This window comes from Poecilia formosa, unplaced genomic scaffold (genome assembly GCF_000485575.1).
Source record: "Poecilia formosa unplaced genomic scaffold, Poecilia_formosa-5.1.2 Scaffold17, whole genome shotgun sequence".
NCBI classification, from domain to species: domain Eukaryota; kingdom Metazoa; phylum Chordata; class Actinopteri; order Cyprinodontiformes; family Poeciliidae; genus Poecilia; species Poecilia formosa.
The window spans coordinates 2,248,575-2,269,895 of record NW_006799956.1 but is presented as its reverse complement, the minus strand read 5'-3'; the positions used below and the strand labels follow the sequence as shown (position 1 = coordinate 2,269,895).

Here is a 21,321-nt window from a genome sequence, read left to right as displayed (position 1 = left end):
GAGAGATGAAAAGAGAGAAAGTTTAACTGGATAGTTCAACGCCAGATCAACACGCTAAACCAGAGCGAGCCGGCGACTTCGTGCCGCTGCAGAGTGGCTGCCGTCGCAATGACAGGGTAGCGAGAGACGTAATGACACGTCTCGCCGCTGGCGTCTTACCTGGCAAAGCCACTCATTACAAAAAGCTGCTAAGGTATATGATCTATGAGTGGGCTGACACACACACACACACACACACACACACGCACGCACGCCAGCCGCTGTTTACGTGCTTGATAAACTGTAAACACAGGTGTGTCACCCGGCACACACACACATCTCCGAGAGCCTAACCACAGGGATGACTGCAGATAAAGGGCCGCGCCTCATCAGCTCAAGTAAACTCCAGACTGACTGGCAAAAAAAAAAAAATCACTCAGAGTTCATGAACTTTAAGTAAGTTCTCTACCACTTCTCTTATATTGTCATCTTCCTAATATAAAGGCCTAAGTTATCATTTGGCAGAATATGCCTCAGGCTTTTTTTTTTTTTTTTTTTTAAGGAAACTGACGACATTATATGTTTAGTATGTTCTTTTTTTGTCTTTTGTTTTTTTCAGAGTTTCACCATAAGAAGTCCAGTTGATGTGAAAATGTGTGCAATAAAAAAAATGGTGCTCCAACCAAAACGTCAGAGATTTAAATCAAGCGATTTTCCCTCGATTAGATGTTTTGGTGAATAAATAAGGAAGATTGCATCGTTTTGAGTTTTAAAAGTACAACCTCCATGAAAGATCCTGGAGGATTTTTTATTTAAAAAAAAATTGTTTTAAGAAAAAAAAAAAAATCTGAATCTGTCAGTATCTGAGTCGGACCTCAAACGAAACCTAAAAATTGGTATCGGCTGTAAAAGAGTGAGCGATCGTTGCATTTCTATACAAAATGTTCAAAACCACAACGACTAAATCTGCTTGTTCTTCTCAGCTAGGACCCCGAACACAGAGCCATTTTAAAATTAGCAATACGCTTTCATGAGTTTGTTTCCAACAATACAAATAATAGTCATTTCCTGGTTACTCACCAGGCTATTTCCTGCTTCCTTAAAGACAAATTAGTGCAAGTCGAAGAGAAAAGAACCCGCTCTAACCTTCAGACGCAGAAATCCTTTTTAGGGGTTTTCATTGAACGAAGAGTTGTTAAGCAAATTCTGAACAAAAACACCAACTAATCTCTAAAAATGAGATGTTCGTAAAGAAATTTACTCTATGGAAGAGAACAAGTTTGGGTTTGGAAGTGACACCTGAGTCAAACAGACTCCGACGCAGACAGACTGCCGAATGCAAAGTTGGATTGGAACTTTCCGGCACCTGCACTTTAATTCCCACCTCACTATAGCTTTAGATTATAGTGATTACTGCAACTCAGAGGTAGGAAGCAGAAATGACTTCGTTTCGCTTTGCGTTCTGCTGCGAACCGCAAATTAAGTAATCCAGAACGATAAGGCCTCAGGCCGTTCAAAGCGCTTCACGGTCTGGATGTCGTCTGCCTTTACAGAGCCGTCTGTGATCTGTAATTTGCATTCTGTGCAAAGTATGGAAAAGGTTTCTTTTTTTTTTTTTTCACCCAGTGTTTTGCATTTTGTCAAATTCAATGTCACACACGCATTCACTGGGATCCAGTGATACAGACTTCAAGAATTACCTTGAAGTGGAAGGAAAGTGATGCATTGCATGGTTTATAGATTGGTATTTATAAAAACCTTTGAAAGCTAATTTACATGGTGAATTGAAGTCTACAGTCAGTATGTAGATAATGAAAACAGTGTGAAGTGATCTGATTAAGAGTTTATACAGATTTTTTCCCCCTCTGTTTTGTAAAAGTCTAACAATTGCTTGTACACATTGGTTCTCTGGAAAATCTCACTTCCTTTCTAAATAAAAAGCAAACATTGTGTCGACCCATAAGCGCACTGTGCCAATGATGGCCTTTCCAAACTCACTCAAAACTAAGAGGAACGGCCAACTTTGAACGTGATGGAAAATTTGAATTTGTCCAACCGGTTTTGAACCACAGAGCATTAATCTCTAAACTTACGATAAAACCAAAAACCTTTAAGTTTGTGTCTAAGATCAGACATGGTTAGCGATAGGTGCACACGCCCACCTTAAGCTATAAATGTAAAGATGCCCAAAACGTCTAGTCCCCGCACGTTTCTAACTACAAAGAGATTCAGAGCTGAAGAATCGCTTTGTACTCGTCGACTTATCCTCCAACAACTACTTACAGGCTCCCACCAACAACCTGTGACGACTGAAATGGCTTCCAAAACCTGTGGAAAGTGATAAGAATGGCTCTTTGTGAATCAAAGCCTCGACATTAAAGCACATCAAAGGAGCCCAACATCAGACGCGTGGAGCTGAACGGACAGATTCAGACTCCTGTCTTCTTACTAAACGCTGATAGCGGCTCCGGCCAGACCGAGCGCCTCCTGGCAGCGCTCACTCAGACAGTTAACGTCGATTTCATTGGCTTTAGGGTTCGTTTGTTCCGTCTCCTCGTCTTTTACTGTGTGCGCGCCTGATGGCTCGGACGTTTTTATGGCAGAGGGGGACGTTTAGCAGCTATTCTCCACGTGGAGGTATGAGCCGTAAAGAGGAGGACGGTATAAATCACAAATATTGGGGATGGTCGCAAAACGTCACAGAAGGAAACAGAGTTTAAGCGAGATCATAACGGAGAACTTTTTGCTTTACGATATCAAAGGCATCTTTGATGTGGATCAGCACCAAAGTACATTAAATATCTGTTGTCGTTGCCGTGTCAACCTTGTGGACCATTCAGGTGTTCTGGTTCTGATTCTGATTCTGGTCTGTGTCCTCAGAACCAGAACCAAACACAGACAAGTAGCTTTCAGCTTCTAGGCTGTAATCAGGAGCAAACTTCCAGAAAACTGTAAAACTGCTGAAACACTGAGTTGCTTTAAATTAAGGTTAAAACCCCACTGGTTTAGAGTTGCCTTTGATTTGTGGGACACAACAGAGAATAAATAAAAAAAAAAACTTCAAATGCAGAAAATTAAGACCTGAGAAAATAAAAAATATATAGAAAATTACTATAATAAAGTCAAAATACCACAAGAATGAACTCGTACAAGAATAAAGTCACAATATTATGTGAATAAAGTAATAAAAATACAAGATGAAAGTCATACTATTACAAGAATAAAGATGTTATACGAGAATAAATTCATACTATTACGAGCATAGTCACATGGGAATAAAGTATAAAGTCGGAATATTACCATTTAATTCTCATGTTATTATGGATAAAGTAATAAAAATATGACTTTATTCTTGTATTTTATTACTTTATTCACGTAATACTATGACTTGTTCTCAAATTATTACAACTTTATTCTCATAATTTTGACTTTATTCTCACACTGTCATAACTTTATTCACATAATTTCATTTGTTGCTAATTTTTTCTAAGTGTGGCCGTAATGCTCTGTCGTATTTGTAAGTAGAAGATATTTGATGAACTCTGTGATGTTTTTATGGTGTAAAAACGTCACAGAGCTGCCTCAGTGCTGAAATGCTCTATAGCACATATAGTGATAAACTTGACTTGACATCTCTGTGGCACCAGACAGGAGGAAACCGGCTCTGCTGATCGCCACCACAACGTGAGCACAATGTGCCGCCTCTTTTCTGACTCTTTCAACCAGAGGTTTGAATTTTCAGCTCGTACAGATTTCTTTCTTCCACCCCCGTCTGAGAATGAACTGTGACCTAAATAGTTGTGCAAAGCAGACAAAGCACGCGCCAGAGCCCAGATGAAGATTACAGATAAATAAGAAATCATAAACATCTCGGGCACAACTCTACTGAGTTATCAGCCTTCTCGCTGGAGCCTGAAATGGAGCAGGGGAGAAAAAAACAAAACAGAAAAAACCCCCCCACTAAATTACACAACGGCGTTGCGATAACACGATTTACTGATCGTGTTATCAGTAAATCACATCAGCTTTGGCCGGTGACAGAGCCCTGAAGGAACAGTGAGGTTGTGAACCTGTTGCCGGTGATTTTCACGCTGTGTTGTATATATAATTAGATTTCCTTTCACTTTACCACAGTGACTGAAAACGAGAGAAGCGTAAAAGGGTGGAGCTTTTTTTTCTATAGCTTGTTTCTGTTTCATTTATTCAGATATTTACTGATAATTCCTCATTCAGAGAACACAGTGCTCTCACTGCAAAGTAAACATCTTCCTCGTGACGCCAAGTCAGAGTTTCTACATACTTTAATTCAAAGATTTCAGACCTTTTCAGATTCATAGCTGCAGAAAATATTTCTACGCTGCTCAGACCGTTAGTAAGGCACTTGCAAAAACCACCGACTAAAAAAACGACGGATGAATTTGGGAAACTTGGCCTGTGTTCACACCGGCCCCGGTCTGACTTTAATCAAAGTCTCGTCTGTTTCCCTAGGAAGCTTTTTGTGTCGTTTCCTCCAGCGGTTCTTGGTGCAGCGCCTCCACAGGCGAGGAGGTGAACAAGCTTTTCAATAGTTTGGTTTGTTTGACACATTGCAGTGTGAAGGCAAACCGCAGCAGCTGAAAATTTAACAAATGTTGCAATTTTGGTCCCCAGTTGAACAGAGTTTACCGGATTATCAGACTACAGATTATTTGGTAGACAGCAGGACAGGGAATACAAATATCTATCCATTCTCAAATTTCCTTTTCCATACATAACCAAAACACGTTCTAGCTGAGACGGACATATTAGACCGGCTCATACAGCTGGAACCAGATATTTACATACACCGAATGAAATGATATCCAATTTTGTTCCTCACTGTCTGAAGTTAAACCAGACCAAAAAACGTCTCATGTTTTAGGTTAGTTAAAATGACCAAAATTGTGAGAAGCTTGTGAAAAGGTAAAAAATATCTAAAAAGGAAATAATAAATGGAGATCTTTGAGCATGAAAATCCTCTCGTTTCACCAAGAGAAAATATTTATCCTAGAACAGAATAAAGTTAGCTGTAAATAACTAATCCCACCTGTTCACACCAATAATTCAGTCTCTTTTCTTCAGTAACAAAAGAGTCAAAGATTTTTGTCATCCTTCTAACTTATCTATTTATTCTTTCATTTTAGCTCTCAGATGTAAAAGAAGTTGTGACAAAATATTTTCATCCTGATCAAACAGAGCTGGATCTGCATCAGCTGCATGTAAAGTTGATGCTAGGACGTGGCATTGTGTCTTCCAGCACAACTACAATGAGAGCTGAAACGATTAACCGGATTAATCGTGATGAATCGAGTGCTGAAATAATGGTCAACTAATTTAGTAATTGCCAACTCAAAAACAAGACATTTGCTGTGGAAAAAAAAAAAAAACATATTCAGAGAAGAAGTTGAGCCAAAACTGCAGAAAACATTTAATTACATTAACATAAACATCGTTGTCTGTAAAAACGTTTTAGCCAAAACTCTTCAAATGGCATAATTTTAGTGGTATTATGGGCAATAAAATGTTTATTTTCTTATTTAAAAGATGCACAGACATAATTCAGTTCCCTTTCTAATGTATTTTGATTACTGTATAAGAACATCTAAAGTGGTTAAATAATAAAAAAAGAGTATATTATCTGATTAATCAATTAACCATCGATTAATCGATTAGTAAAATAATCGTTAGTTGCTGCTCTAATTGAATGTGACACTGAATTTAATTCCAGTTACTCAAAAGGAATCATCAGGAGCTCAAACAACCAGACCTTTTCCTTCACATCTAATCGATTTTCCCAGTAAACGAATGAACTGAAATCAAAGGTTGGACGGCAAAGTTTTGGAAGTGACGCTTCTTTTCTCATTGAATTTTTCTCTGATGCGTCTGAGTGACGCACTGCGTTGACATGCGACCAGGAGACAGGTGACGCTCCAGCTGTCCTCTGACCGCAGGCAGCACATGGGACGGTCAAAAACATGGCCGCTCAGCTGCAGGGGGTTTCCCCGTCCGGCAGCTCAGCTCCACAAATGCATGCAGATTAAACCTTCGGTGATGTTCCTTTAACAACAAGTTGGACGTGTTCAGAGAACAATTGATCAGTTTTTTAGTTTGCTTAGTGTTATCTCTAGACTTGTAGAAAATAACTAAATATGGGTGCTGCTCGGTTGTTCAAATGCTTACATATGCCTATTGTGGTTTCCGTACATGAAGTGTTTCTAATATAATAAACAAGCTTTTAAATAAGTTATGAAAAACAACATTTCTTTTGAATCCCCATAGATGTTTTCACATTTTTTCTCCCCCACACCACAAACTGAAATTTCCAGTATACTGCAGTGGGAGTCTACCGGACAGAGCAACAGAAAGTAGGGCATAAATGTGAAATGGAAGGAAAAATAGTAAATAGTTTTCCACATTTTCCCCCAATAAATCGTAATTATGAGCTCGAAAGTCAAAATTATGACTTAGCAAGTCGAAATTATGACTTTGAAACTCAAAATGACGACTTGGAGTCTCGTAATTATGACTTGGAAAGCCGAAATTATAATTTTACATCTAAAACATTATGACCTCGAAAGTCGAAATTATGACTCCTTGATGGCTTTTACTCTTTCCTTCGTGGAAATGGGCTTCGATGGAATATTCAGTGGAAAATGTGCATTTGTTTCAAGCCTCTATTAAAATGATACCCCTAAATAAAATCCAGTGCAATCTATTTTTTCATTAGGTAATGTCTTAATTCAATTCCCTTCTTAATGTATTTCTGTTATTGTATTCTAGTAGGTCTTTTATGATCAATATTAAGAAATAATTTATTTAAAACAAGCTCCTGTGTCGATTTGAAAAGCTATTTGTAGTTTTATTTCAAGTGTATCGAGATATCTGCAAAAGAAACGAGACAAAAAAAAAAATACTTGGTAAGATTTTATGGTTTTGGAGTGAAAAACTTGCAACCAGTGAAAACTGGTTCAGCCAAACATTTACACAGCAGACTGAAAACACTTATTTTTTGCATAATTTTGTTTCATTCCCCAAAATCGACCTTGAAGCGCTTGACGTGAACATTTTAGTTTTTCAGTCAAAAAGCCGTGAAACGTGAACTGGTTACCACATAAGAGTCGGATACTTCTAGAAAACGCCAAACATCTTTAGTAGTTTGATCTTTAATCAGGAATTCGTGTGCTTTCCGGTCTCCACGAGGATTTGTGGAGACACGGAGAGAAGCGGTGGGGACAACAGAGAGCTCCTGTTCACACAGGAACTCCCTTCCTGAACCACCTTCCTGCTCTCCCCTGGGGAACGCTCCGTCTGCTATCTGCTGCTGTACGAGCACACACGCAGATAAACAGGGCCGAGTATATAATACACGCACACAAACGCGGCTAGCTTCTCCTCGTCTTATTGTCACGTAGCAAACAAACAAAGCCTGAGAAACAAAGACCCGTGTCCCCCGTTGGGGACTCCAACCGCAGGTCCAAGTTCTCAGACAGTCTGCGACTGAAAAGCCTGCATGCCCATACGCTCTGCGCTGTAAACGGCTGAAATTGTTTTGCCCAAAGCTGAACCAGCCAGTCTGATTACACTGAGCGTGTTGACATAAACCTGACTCACGATAAGGTGCGACATAACCAGGCTGTGGCTGCAGGGCACCTTTTCTGAGACGTGGCGTTGCATAAATAGGAATCTCTTCCAAGACACTGGGGAAATTTAATACTGTGAATGTGTGTGTTTTTTCTTCTTTTTCTTTTCCTAACACACACTGCTGTTATTGTGAGTACAGCAACTCAAAGTGTGTCCACACATAGATTACTCGCTTTTGCTTTTTTGACATTTCAGGCCACCGTAGCATACAAATAGCATATATTTTGTAGGAAATAAAAAAAGTTACCCAAACCAACTTTGGTCCATGTTAGAGATTTTTTGGTATTATCATTTTGTTATTACTTTAGTTCATATTCAGTCTAATGTTAATCAATAGTTAATCAATATTCAGTCTATAGATTATTAAAGTGTTCTCTTCCTTCTCTGTGCATAAACTGACCTGGAGGCCCCGTCTGCTTGTTTGTCTTCATGTGAAAGTTAACTGTGTGTTTCCCAGACCTTAAATTATGTTTCCACAGGTGCCTCCTTATCAACCGGAATACTCCCTACCTTAGAAACTGCCTGTGTGCAGTAATATTTTGTCTCTGCTGTCTTTCTTCCCTATCCTCCCTCTTGTTGTTTGATAATAAAAGACAAGCTGTAACCAAAGGTCTTCAGAACGCTCAGTGAACGGCTTGGAGGAGCAGTTTGCTGAGTCTTCTCCTTTTGCAAAAGTTTGGCCATAAAACTCATATACATTGTCTGTGGTTCTTTTATGTAGGTTCGAGAAAAATACCTATCAGTCCATGAGTTGGTAGGGTTAGGCATTGTTAGGGTTAACATCAGTTAATTTAGTTTATTTCATTTGTTTTCTTGGTTCCATTAATTACGTTGAGTCGTCCAGATCTTCAAGTAGCAAAGTGGTCCAAGACCATCACACTGCCACCACCGTGCTTGACTGTAGGTCAGTATAGAGCCATGCTAAGACTTAAGACTAAATAAAAAAAAAATGAATAAAGTTGAAATAATATGAGAATAAAGCTATAGTATTTAAAAAACAACAACAATAAAACAGTCCAAATAATACCAGAAAAAAAATCATAACACTTTGACTTTTTTCTTGTACAAGTTTATTCTCATAATTACAATTTTTTTTAAATGTTCTTAGTTTGGCCCTTATGCTTTTCCTGAAGTGGTGTGTTAGGGACACACACACCGTCCAAACAGTTCCCACTTTGACCTCTAAATCCACAGGATATATTCCTAAACTTTGGGTGTCATTAGGCTATTTTGCAAAATTGCAAGACACTTTGTATTCTTTTTCGGGTAGAGGCATCGAAACATCCGATGAACAGCTTTTATTTTAATAATTATTTTTTAAAAATATAAACAACGCTCGCCTGACCTGAGGCTGGTGAACCCTGCAACACTTTCCATGTTGCTCTGGGTCGCTTGGTGACTTCCTGGATTAGGCGCTAATGCTCTCTTGGGGTAATTCTGGTAGGCCAAAACAAAAACAAGTCCTGGGAAAGTCCACCATTGTTCCTTGTTTACTCTGTTTGTGGTTACCGACTCTCGTTGTGGTTTTGGTGTTTAATTTCTTTTCACCAGAGCTTGATGCGTCCGGCCTCCTTCATGTTGTCAGCGAGGTTCTGTCTTGATTTGCTAAATTGGGCAAATACCTTTTTTATTTTTGTATTTATTTATTTTTTTTAGCATAAGGTCACATCAGCTTTGTTACATTAGTAGATAAAATCAACAGATTTGTTTTAATTACTCATTTTTCCTTTACATGAAAGTAGATTTAAATAAATCTGTAAAGGAGGAAAAATATTTACAGGTCTGTAAAACTTATGAAGCTTGAACAAAATATTTTTGATTTTTCTTCCCCCTCCTTTTCACTAAAGTTAAAAATCTTTGCTGCAGCGTTTCTGTGCTTCCCAAGCTGACCTTTCCACATTCAGCGACTCACACTGCCATCTGTTGGAAGCTCTGAAAGCTTTGGAGAAAGGCTCAAAATCTGCAATCGCTGCATTCTTCCAGCCGTGCCAAACTCTACCATCGCATGATTCTTTGACAAATGGAGACATGACACGCAAGAGGGATACGAGATCCTGGACTGAGCAGAATGAGGGAGCGTGTGGTAGCACTGACAGCTGTAATTAGGTGTTGCAAAGCGGTGCGGCTCATTCGAGAAGCAAAAACAAGCCTTGGACACGGAGCACAGCGATGTCTCGACTGAATACAAAAACTTTTTTTTTCTTTTTTTTTTTTCTCCACGTACCACACAGGCAATAATAGAAACCGTAACTCATAATGTGATATTTGTCTCCTCCTCTCCTTGTTCTCTCTCTTTTCTCTCTTTCTGACAGCAGTCTTGAAGGGATTCTGGGAACAACGTGGTGGAAAAGAAAAAAAAAAGGGATAAGCATTGATAAAAACACAAGGACGGCAGAAGAGGAAAAAGAAAAGCGTACCAGCGTTAGCAGTGCGCTGCAAACTGTGCCTGTCCAGGTCACGACTTTCTGTTTTCCTCAACAAAAACAAGATTCCCGTCACTGAAATCCTCATGTTGGCACGAGACAATAGAGCCGGAGCAGAAGCAGAGATAAGACAAGACAGAAGCCATTGTACAGATCAGCGCCGTCTCATGCTGTAATAAATCTGTAATGTGTTTTCCCACCACAGTAACCTTACAAGGCCTGTGGCTTTAACCCTTTTATCACCAGACGCCTTCACAGAAACGCAGTTTTGTTCTGCCAAACGTTAGCTTTTATTCTTTTAGTCTAACAAATTAAGAGACATATTGTTGATTTCCTATGGAAATAACTTCCTTCTAAAACCAAGTCATGGATTTTGTTTTCCTGTTAGTATATTTTCCGTCTTCCTCCATATATCTTACTAAAACATAATGTTGATTGTTTTTTTTTTTTTTAATGGAAATAATTTGGGAGTAAATTCCAAAATTTTAGTTCTATGCTAGGCTGCATGAAGCCAGTATCTTATTTCTTTGCACTTTAACACACGCGCTTTCTTAGCTACACATTGCTACTACAGGTTGGACATCATTTGACCTTCAGTATGTTTAATGGCAGCCTGGTAAGAACTGGCTCCTTGCTTCCTGGAGGCGTGGACTCTGATAAGATTTTACATTTTACCCAATCACTAACATATGGCCAGTTTTACGCTATGAAGCTTACCAGAAATGACCTTTTATGTAAAGAAAAACATCCTGATGTTAATTGAATATTTTGGAAGCGTGACCAATACAGACTGAACAGCTTTGTTCACTTCCTCCGATGCCACCGCTGAAACTACAGGCAGACTACAAGTTTAAAACAGAGCAGAAAATGGATGTCATTGTTCACAACTTCTTCTGTTTGCTGATTGGCCTGTTAGAAAATAGGAGGAATCCAGGTGAATGGGGAAAAAACCCAGATGGAGCAATGAAGGGAGATGAGAATGGGGTAGGAAGGCGATGGCCAAGCTAGTTTTGTGATATCATCTGGCATTACAAAACCACACATGCTGTGTTTCCATTGACAATAAAATAATGCAAATTGGAATTCCGAAAATAAATCCGCTACATGGAAACACGGCAATTAAAAAAAAAAAAAAATTCCAGTTTTTCAACGTGATGGTTTTTCGACTACATCTAAATATACAACCGAAATAAAATAAATCTAAATAACAAAATAAAACAAATAAAAATAAACTGAAATGAACAACCAAATATTGCTACTGCCAAAAAAGAAAGAAGACCACGGGAATGGTACGAGGATGACGGCGCAGCACGTTTTTCTAATGGCTTACTGCATGAACAGACTGATTCACGTGTGACTTTAATTGCATTTCTTATTTAGTGGAAACACCACAATTGCAAAATTATGATTTTTCGACATCAACAGATAATCAACAAAGTTCTGCACATATCTGTAAGGGAATAAAGCTGCAGTTGCTGCAGATTTGTCAGCTGTACAACCATGAGAATCTCCCCACACACCCAGGGTGATTTAGATTGGACAACTGTGGAGGCAATCGGAGTTCGGTGAACACATCGTCACACCCAAGAAATCAGTTTCGTGTTGCCTAAAAAATTCTGACCCTGTCATCTTAATATTGTGAATGTTGGCGCTGGAATCCAGACTCGTTCCTCGTGGGAACATTTTCCCAGTCTGTCGTCTAATTTTGGTGAGCAACGTGTGAATTCCAACCCCGGCTTCCTGTTCTTAGCCAACCAGAGTGCCAACCCGTGTTGCTGCTGGAAGGCTTGACGCCTTGTGAGATGGTATCTTCCTCCACTCTGGGCTGTAATGAGTAGTTATTTGCTCCATCATCTCTAATCAGTCTGCACAGTCTCGTCTCTTATCTCTCATCTGACATCAACAAGACTTTTCGTCCACACCTTTGCCGCTCACTGGATGTTTTCTCTGAGAACCTAAATGATGGTTATGAATGACGAACAGTTTCAGCTGAATACACGGTTGAGAAAATTGAGGAAAAACAAGCAATGGAAGTGATATGCCTATGAAAGCGGACAGTGAATCTGAGTTTGTCGATTGCTTGGCTCCTCTATGGAGAACATAGAGAGCAAAGGTACGAAATGAGTCACATGTGAATGAGTTTGTGGTGAGTTTGAGCTTTTTTTAAACAAAGTCGTTAAAAAAAGCTCGGTGCGCCACGATCGGCCTACCACTTTCTGCCACCGTCTTTTTCATAGTTTGCGCCAGTGGCAACATCCGCTTGTTGATCACGTGATGCGAAAAAAAGTGCTTACGTTGCAGCTTTGAGAAATAAACCACTTTCAATATGGCCAAAAATCGAAACATCCAAATTCATTTTTGAAATGTCAAATTGCGCCATAAGATGGTCAATGGAAACGCATGTAGTGTAATCCTTACCCTTGAATTTTAAGTACCTGTTTAGATTTTACTTCTACGTTGCAAGAGTCACTTACTAACACATTGAACTAAGTGGAAGGAAGCTGGTTCTGTTCTGTTGCTTTAAAATAACCAACCTCAACTTTTTATTATCTTGTATTGTAACCTGTCAGATAATGCGCCATTTGCAAGGAGTTCTTGCTGGACTTTCAGTATCTCTGTCATCAGTAGTTGTAATCTCCATTGCATGAGTTACAATCATCTGTTAGTAAAACTGTTAGAAAGGTTGTATTTAAAAAACAAAACAAAAACAAAACTACAAATGCTGATGGATCAGTGTTGAGAACAAAAGGCTGCAAACACATTTTGCTCAAAGTAGCGAATAGTTTCAGGTCATATGATGCTGGATTTAGACTACCTAGCTGCCCTTTGTGACTCAAACATGCACGCACGCACGCACGCACGCACACGCATGCTGGCTTTGGCAAGCAGAAACAGTATAGGGTGTACACACTGGCCTTTCTGGTGGGCCAACAACAGGCTAGTATTACACACAGGTCATCACTATCATTACCGCAACAGACCTGCATAAAAACAGGACGAATGTAAACGTGATAAATGGTGAAAAAATACTGCTTATGACTGGAGATGATATAATATTTATTAACATCAGGCAATAAAACAAAAGCCTCATAAAACGTGTGCGTATTTGAATGTGACAGAGCTCCATATTTACTTTTTATGGTCAACCTTGGAGTTCATGATGAGTCTTTGTTGGTCCTGCACCGCAGGTCGTCGGTCTCGGGCCCGACCATGACAAAAATGGTGTTCAGCCAGCATTTCTATTCGTATCTCAGATGTTATCGCTTCCTGGAACGCCGTGGTAAAAAAAATGTTAATAACTTCTCCAGCACTTAGGAATGTATGCCTGTCATTTTTTGTCCACCAAATGTTTTCTGTAAATTCCACTAAAGTCACCTGTCAGAACAGATTGTGCTTTTTTGCGAGAGATGTACCGTTGTCTCAGTTTGGGGATTTTACAAGAAACAAACGGGCAGAAGAAAAGCAGAAGTCAATACCCTGCTTGAGATAAGTTTTCTAGAAGTCTGAAACAATCAGCAGTGTAGTATTATTTTTGTGTTTTTGTCACGTGAACAAAAAATAATTTTGAAAACTCACCGGCTGAATCCTCACACGCCGTCGATAAACAGTATAAAAACTATTTTAAAGTAAGCAGAGAAAAGACGAACAGTTTGCTTATCTAGTTCATCCAATCAAAACGCTTGCTGACTTTGTGAAAATAGATAATTCCCCATTCACATGTGTATAACTGGCTTGCCTTTTAACATTTCAGGAAGTTATGATTGTCTATGTGACACTGGAGGATGCGAGTTGTGAATTCTAGACTGCTACAGATATTTCACACAAATGGCTGTCAAAGCTTTAAAATGCAACATATCACATATAGTTCACTCTAACTGAGGCCAATGCTAATTAAATGTTCCAACAGTAACCCAACAATGACTGTATTTATGCTTCTATATTGGGGAAAATTGATAAAGATTCACTCACCTCAGCATTTCGAGTGCTTGAAGTGGCTCCTATTGATGGCAGCTTGAAATTTATTATACTTGGGAGCAACGACAGACTGTTTTTGGCTCGTCAAGGTTTCGTTGGGTGATCATAAAGTAAAAAAAAATAAAAATAAAAATAACTGAGCTGTTTACATCACCTCAAAAAGAATGTGACAATGTAAACTGCCATTTTCTGAAGCGATTTTGTTCTGTTGCACCGTGAAGGAATGAAATCGTGAAATGTTGCTTAGGATTTCACAAAAAATTCTCCTGACTGTCTTCGGGGTCACCATGATGTTTTCTTGGGGCGGGAAATGTGCGATGTACCTTTCTGAGTTTTATGAACATCAGCGGTCTTTCCCCTTTAACCTCTACCATGAACTTAACCAAAGCAAGAGAGGCCTGCAGGATTTAGCTCTCTCAAAAACTGGTTTACTGGAGTCCCAAACCTTTTTCCAAACAGTTTAGTGTTGGTTATCTTCTTTCTCATCTGCTTTTGAATTTCTTTTGATTAGAGCATAATGTGTTGCTGCAGGCCTGGCAATAATCAGGCCGAAATGTGGCGAGAGATATGTAAATGTGTTTAAACATGGCTGATTTGTAATTGACCAAAGGGGAGGATGTGGTTATCTTCACCCAGGTTATGTAATGAAACATTTAAATGTGACAAAAAAAAGAAAAGAAAAGAAACAAAAGAAAAAGCAAAACACTTTTTCACTACACTTAATATAAATAACAAATCATCCAAATTTAGAGCAGAGTTGGGACAGTTCCGATGCAGCGGCTTAGATAACAATAAAAAAAAAATGTTGAGAGCTGAGTATTTAACAAACGTATTATTGGTTAGCATAATCAATCGCAAACACACACAGTAATCTGTTTGACTTTCACGTTTTAATTTTCAACATGGAGCTTCTCAACCAGAACAGCAGGAAACTTCGAGAAGCTCATATGAAAAATAAACAAACTTAAATCAGAAGTGAAAAGTGGCACAAACATCCAAACTTGAGAAGTTTATTTTTGCTGATTTGTGAGTCGGTTGACTCTCTTCTTTTTTTTTTCACTTCTGTGTTCGGTTCTGGGCCTAAACTGTGATTATGAAACGCGATAGCATCTCATTACAAGCTGGGTTTCCTTTGTGTCCAACAGCACAGGCTTTCATGTAAAAACCTTGGCAAAGTGTGTCGGGTTTTGAGTTTTCTTGAAAGTGTTTGAAAAGAAAACCGATTGTACTTTATGAGAGTCCGTCTTCAGACTCAACGGTTTCAGTCCAAAGCATTGTTTAGCACAGCCAAACTTGTTTGCATGCTTGTGTGCTTTTTATGTGCTTGTATTCAGGTTCCTAAAGACTCGAGACTCTGGTTTGCATTTGGAAAAAAGAAGAAGAAAGAAAAGAAAAACAGAACACACCTAAAAACAACCAGTTTAAATCGAAAGATGTAAAAATGCTTACTTGATTACGCTCCTGTAATTTGGCTAATGCCAACAAAGAGGCAATTTGCAAGACGTGTAAAAAAAAAAAAAAAAAAAAAGCCTTAAAGATGCAGAAGAAGTTAAATCGATAGAGTTCATGAATGAATCCCGAACCAACATGCCGGCTGTCCTCAAAGTGACTGACCCGGACGCGTGAACCAAACTGCACCACCGGCCGCCTCTGTGCCAGCTGGAGAACAGAGCTAGCCGGGCTCAGATTCACGGCGGGCCAACGTGCTGCCAGCGAGACCGGCTTCCCTTCACTTCAGCATCGCAACGTACAAAGCGCTCTTTGTGTTTGCGAGAGCAGGAGAAAAAGATGGACGGAGAGAGGAGAGAGGGGTGGAAGCAGAGTGTAGAGGCAGGAAGGTGGAGGCCTGAGGGTGGTTTCGCAAGGAGAGGAGAGAGAGAGAGAGAGAAGAGAGCAAAGAATGGGACGACGGTGGGGGCGCTCCGCTTAAAACAACAGGAAACTGAGTGAGAGCACCTGACGCTGACGGTGAGCATCAAGGGCCGCGCCACGTGCCGCTAAACTGCAGCCAAAGCTCATTTCTGAGGCGGCGGTGCTGCTAGCGATGTGCGGAGGGGTGTGTGAGCGCCGGCTAATCTCTCTTTAAAGTGGATATGCTGCTCAATGCTGCTTTTGTTTCTGAGGCCTGCTTTCACAAGGACATACAATCCCTTGTGTCCACTCCTCCCCTCCTCCTCTCTTTGTCCTACTTGGCGTTTTATCTCCGTTGTTCACTGCACACGCCTCCTTTCATGAAACCCCTATTAGGGTTTTATGGGGTTTTAGTAACTTTGTCTTGACGTGTCTGTGCGACGCCGAAGGCCTGTGCGCGCGCTTCGAGTACGTCAAATTCTTACACTCGTGTCCATGTGTTGAACGGACACAGAAATGTACATATGTCTCGCTTGGAGGTTTAAGTCAGCCGCAAATTGTTGGAGAACGGCTTTGATGCTCGACTTTGAAGAATATTCATGTTTTCCTCCCATGAATATGTGGCGTTAAGGGGTTGGTAACTCAAGCTGGCTCAGTTTGCTTCTTTATATGCTCTGTGCTTATTCAATTATTACTGCATTAAGCTGAAACAAAAAAAAACAAAAAAAACTTACAAATGAGACATGAGCAACAAGAGAGGCTTTAATGTCCAGAATGGACAGAAGAATGAATTTGGCTTAAACGACGTGCTTTATTTCTTAAAGTGACCTCACTTTTGTTTAATGGGAAAGTATAAAATGGCAACCTTGAGTAAAAATAACAGTTTCAAAGTTACTTTGTCATTTACTAAATAATGTACAACATCAGCCAGTATGTTTTTTAATCACAAAAGCAGCAATTTTCCCAACTTCTCCTAAAATAACATCAACATTACAGTTCTAATAATATTTTGTTTATTTTAATTAAGAATGTGATACTAAGTTTTAAATGGGCAATATTTTATATTTCATAGCACAATAAAATATAAAACTATGTTACCCTCATATATCCAATATCCACTTTTGGAAATGTGTGGGAAGGATCATTCACATGTTAACCAACAAAACATTTACAATACTCAAGTATTTCTGAGCATTTTAATACTTTTCAGTGTAACACATGAAAATCTGCAACCAGCTGCAGCTTCTATCTTTTTATTTTGTTGCTTCACAAACATGTAAACAAGAGTGAGTTTAAATGTGTGATATAATTGCTACTGCAAAACAAAACTGAGAAAGAGAAGAAAAAATAATTCTATAACAATTCTGGTTTATCGAAGGCATAAAAATCAGATGGGTTATGTAATAATGAGCTGTTAAAGCCTGATTATCTGGGCCTTTAAAAAGAATTTAAAGCAAACAACCTTTTTTTCTCCCCAACACTCAAAAAAAAAAAAAAATAAAATAAAATAAAATCTGCAACTTTAAAGAGCCGAGAATTATGAAACTCAAAGTGTTTGTTATCTTGCGGACTTAGTGAAGTATTGCTAAGAAAGGCTGGAATGAGGCCAAGGCTCAAACAAATGGGAAGAAAAATACAAAAACAAACTCCGCTACCCATTACCATCCATTACAGATGAAAGGCGTAAACCAAAATGCCATCAATCCATAAACACTTTAACCTCCTCCAACCTTTTTCTAGGAAGCTGTCACCACATGGAGCTCCTCTGGTCCCGTTACCGAAGCGCTCGGAGCACTTAAGATGGTTTTTAGTATGTAAAGCCAAGTAAACACACTGGGGGTAGGAGGGTGTGTGTGCGTGTGTATGTGTGGAGGGGAGTGTGTGTGTGTGTGTGTGTGTATATATGTGTGTGGGGGGGAGGGGGAGGTGAACGAGTGAGAAGAATAAGCAGTTGCCTGAAGTAGCATTTGTCCTCAAAGACAGCTGGGCGAGTCCTGCTCCTGTAACTGGTCCACGGTGCGACGGGCCTCGCTCGCAGTCGCGTTTAACGCGTCCGTTTATGCTATCGTAAACAGTCTGTCGCTGCGTGACACTTGAGAACGTCTCTGGGTATCAGCAGACTCCGAAATTTAACAAACATCCAAACAAACATCTGGGAGCTTGTGCGCGTACAGACGTTTCGAGTTACGTAGAGCCTGAGCTCATTTTCAGAGAAGCTATTTCAGTGCAGCCAGTGACGCAAACACTAATATTTTTTCGGGGGCTCTAATGTGGGAACGCGAACGACCGTGACATGACTCAGCTGAGACGCTCTGAATACAAACCCTAGCTACTTGAAACTAATAAACAGCTCAGGAAACATGCCACTGGCTAGCATGGCAGCAGCTAGCCAACGGCAGTGACTCGCACAGCTGCAGATCAAACACTGGCATGCATGGAAACAAAGGTAAAACGACCAGAGTGCACCTCTCAGTGTGTGTAAAGGTGAACGTTCAAGGGTTCATGCTGCTGCAAGCATCCAGGGTGTGGCATCGCGTTGGCTTCACACAGGGGATTCTTTATAAAAGTGGAATTCCCTGCCCCCCAACTTTGCTTTCTTACCGCCAGCTGCCACAACCACCAAATGCCCACCCAACCCCTCAAACTCCAACACCCACACACACACGCACGGGCCACCGCCCCTCCTGTGCCAGGCTGTGGTCGCAGCCAGCGTGGCATCGTCAGTCACCAGGGACGCGCCATGTTTCTACGGCCACCACAGTACGCCGGCCACACTGAGGCTTTGTTCTCACCATCAATAGGCCAGTCAGCCTGATATTATAAATGACAAGGGGCGTGCCAGCACTTTGCTCGAGGTTGAGGGTGACCATTGAAATGGATACTGTTGGCATTGTGGCGTATGCGCAGAAAAAACTTTTTGTCCGACACAGACAAGGCACTTCATTTTAAAGGTCTGGAGTTGGGATAGGACGGAGTTTTTTTTGTTAAAGGTATGAGATTGTGGTGTAAATGCCGAGGCAAGAGAAATCCACTCTGATAGTCAAACTAGTAATGAAAAGTGATTCAAATTGTGAATCTCTAAGCTTTCTCACCCGTTCCAGTCAAACGGGGAGTGAATAGGTATTATCAAAGAAAGGAGAAGTTGCTAATTTCTATCCAATGTAAAAGAAATAACAACACAGCAGCCCAAAGAAGTAAAATAATTAGAAATGTGCCAAAATGTTGATGACTTTCAGCTTGACCAGGGTTGGAAACTAAAAAAATCTGACTTATTTATTTATTTTACAATTTCTGAACAGCCCATATTTGAGCTCTACCAGGACGCAGTACAGGGTTTCTGCTGGTTTCACCAACTCAAATTTAAGACTGCTTAAGAAATTTAAGGAAAGGTTATTAATTATAGATGTTGTCACCTTTTTTTTCAATTAAATACATTGATTACAGTCCCTTTTGATCTCTTCCTATTTGTCAACATGACTACATCTGTGGTTCTCTATTCTCTTTTTCCTCTGTCTCCGCGTTCTCAGCTGTATTTCTCTCCACAGTAACAACTTTGTTGAAATAAAGATTTTCCACAGGTCAGACTGGTGCTTGACCGCCGAGTTTAAAATCCCAAAAACTTCTGACTTCGGCGTTTGCGTCGCACCAAATGCTGCTTTTAGATCAGTGCTGGTAGTAGCAGCGCTGACCGTTTCCTGAGGTGCTTTAGCCACGCCGGGGGAACAAAACTGACATTTCTAGGGTCTGCTTGTGGCTCTTGGCAGCCGCTTTGTGCTTCTCACACGGCACATGGCTCTCCACAGTGTTGTCCCCCGGAGTGCCAAGCGTTGTTGCACAGAATGCATCTAGCCAGTGGCAAAGACAAACGGACAGTCATCCAGCCAACTGGCAATAAATTTGCACTTACCCACGATAGCTGCAAAAAGCCAGCAAGCTAGCTAGCAAGCGTCTTTTAGCAGCTAGTTTGCGGAAAAACGCACGGCTCAAACGTTTGCTTGACAGAAAGGTCTCGAGAAATAAACCCCAACAAACTGCGTAGTATATGTGAGGTGATTAACGTATTTAAGACAACAACAAAAAAAACCTAATAAAATGCTTTTATTTCAGATGTTGCAGAAAGCGTAGTGAAAAATACAGCAAACAACCCAGTGCCACAACGATAAGTTGTCATTTCTGTTCACCAAAACCATCCATGCATATCAACAAAAGTCTTTTATTTCCATATTGTTCTGGTGTTACAATAAAGTACTCTACTGTTACATGTTTTGACCGGGATATGGAACAATTTCCTCTACTAATGAACACGTAAAGCTTCAACAAAGACTCGCCTTGGTACAGTGGAGGCAATAAAAGATGATGTGTGTGTTTGTGTGTATCCCAGACAGAGAACCCCTCCCACCCCCCTCCAGCTGTCCGTCCAGCCCAGACACCGGCCCGTGCCTGGTGCCGTGGCCTGAAGTGTGCCAGCTGATCTTAAGGGCTGTGAGCCAGCTTGACCTCAGCCAAAGTCCTTTCCTATTTAACCGGGATTAGCCGCCATGAACAATGGAAAGCCATATCTGTTTTTTGTGCATTGATTGTTTACTGTTTAGTATTTAAATTAGGGTGTTGCTTACTTTTCCCGGCTTCTGTCTCTTTGTAGTTTCCGGAGTGCGTCGTGACTTTATTTCCTGCCATTCGGCTCCAGCAATTGCCTCATTTTTCAGGTTCTCACACCTGTTCTGCATCAGCTAATGAGTACACCTGCCAGCCAGTCGGTAATCTCGCCCTCCAGTGTTTATCCCCTCTGGTTCCTTTGGGTTACCGCCTCCTTTGAGGGTTTGAGGGCCTTCTGGCTGACGCCTGTGGCGATATTAGACATAATTGGACATCGTTATTTTTCAATTACAAGTATTTACATTAAACTATGGATGCTTCTTATGCTAAACAGGGCTATATGTTTTTATTTGTTTTTATCCTGTCAGTGGCTTTTTTGACTTTTAAATTATTTGACAAAGACGAGGCAGGGGACATGAAGCGAAGACCTGGGGACTTGAACTGAGGAACAATAGGCTCCGTCTGAGGGGCAACAGCTCTACCGCTACGTCAATTACAATGGATGTCATTCAGACTCTGACCACTAGAGGGCGGCCAAGTGCTCCAATTTGAGCCTTCTTGTTAAAATGTACAGAAATGTAGACCGGAAGCCGTTCAAGTGAGAAAAAAACAAACTTTTTGAGAACGAAAAAGATAAATACTACTACTATTAATAATAATAAAAACAGACTCAGTAACTTTTCATTATGCAGAAGCAACTTTTTTTTATCTTTATGTTATGTTATAATGTCGATCAGTCATCTAAAACATACCTGGAGTGTTAGGTAAAGGTTTAATAAAAAAAAGGCATGTTTTTTAGATGGTGAGAGGAAACAAGTGTACCCGGATAGAATCCACA

At 40.2% G+C, this 21,321-nt stretch overlaps 1 protein-coding gene across 1 annotated transcript in view; it reads right to left on the bottom strand.

Annotated features, from left to right (window-relative positions):
* kcnq1.2 (potassium voltage-gated channel, KQT-like subfamily, member 1.2) overlaps positions 1-21,321 on the bottom strand; it is a 207,503-nt gene that overhangs the window by 2,336 nt on the left and 183,846 nt on the right. The window lies entirely within an intron of this gene.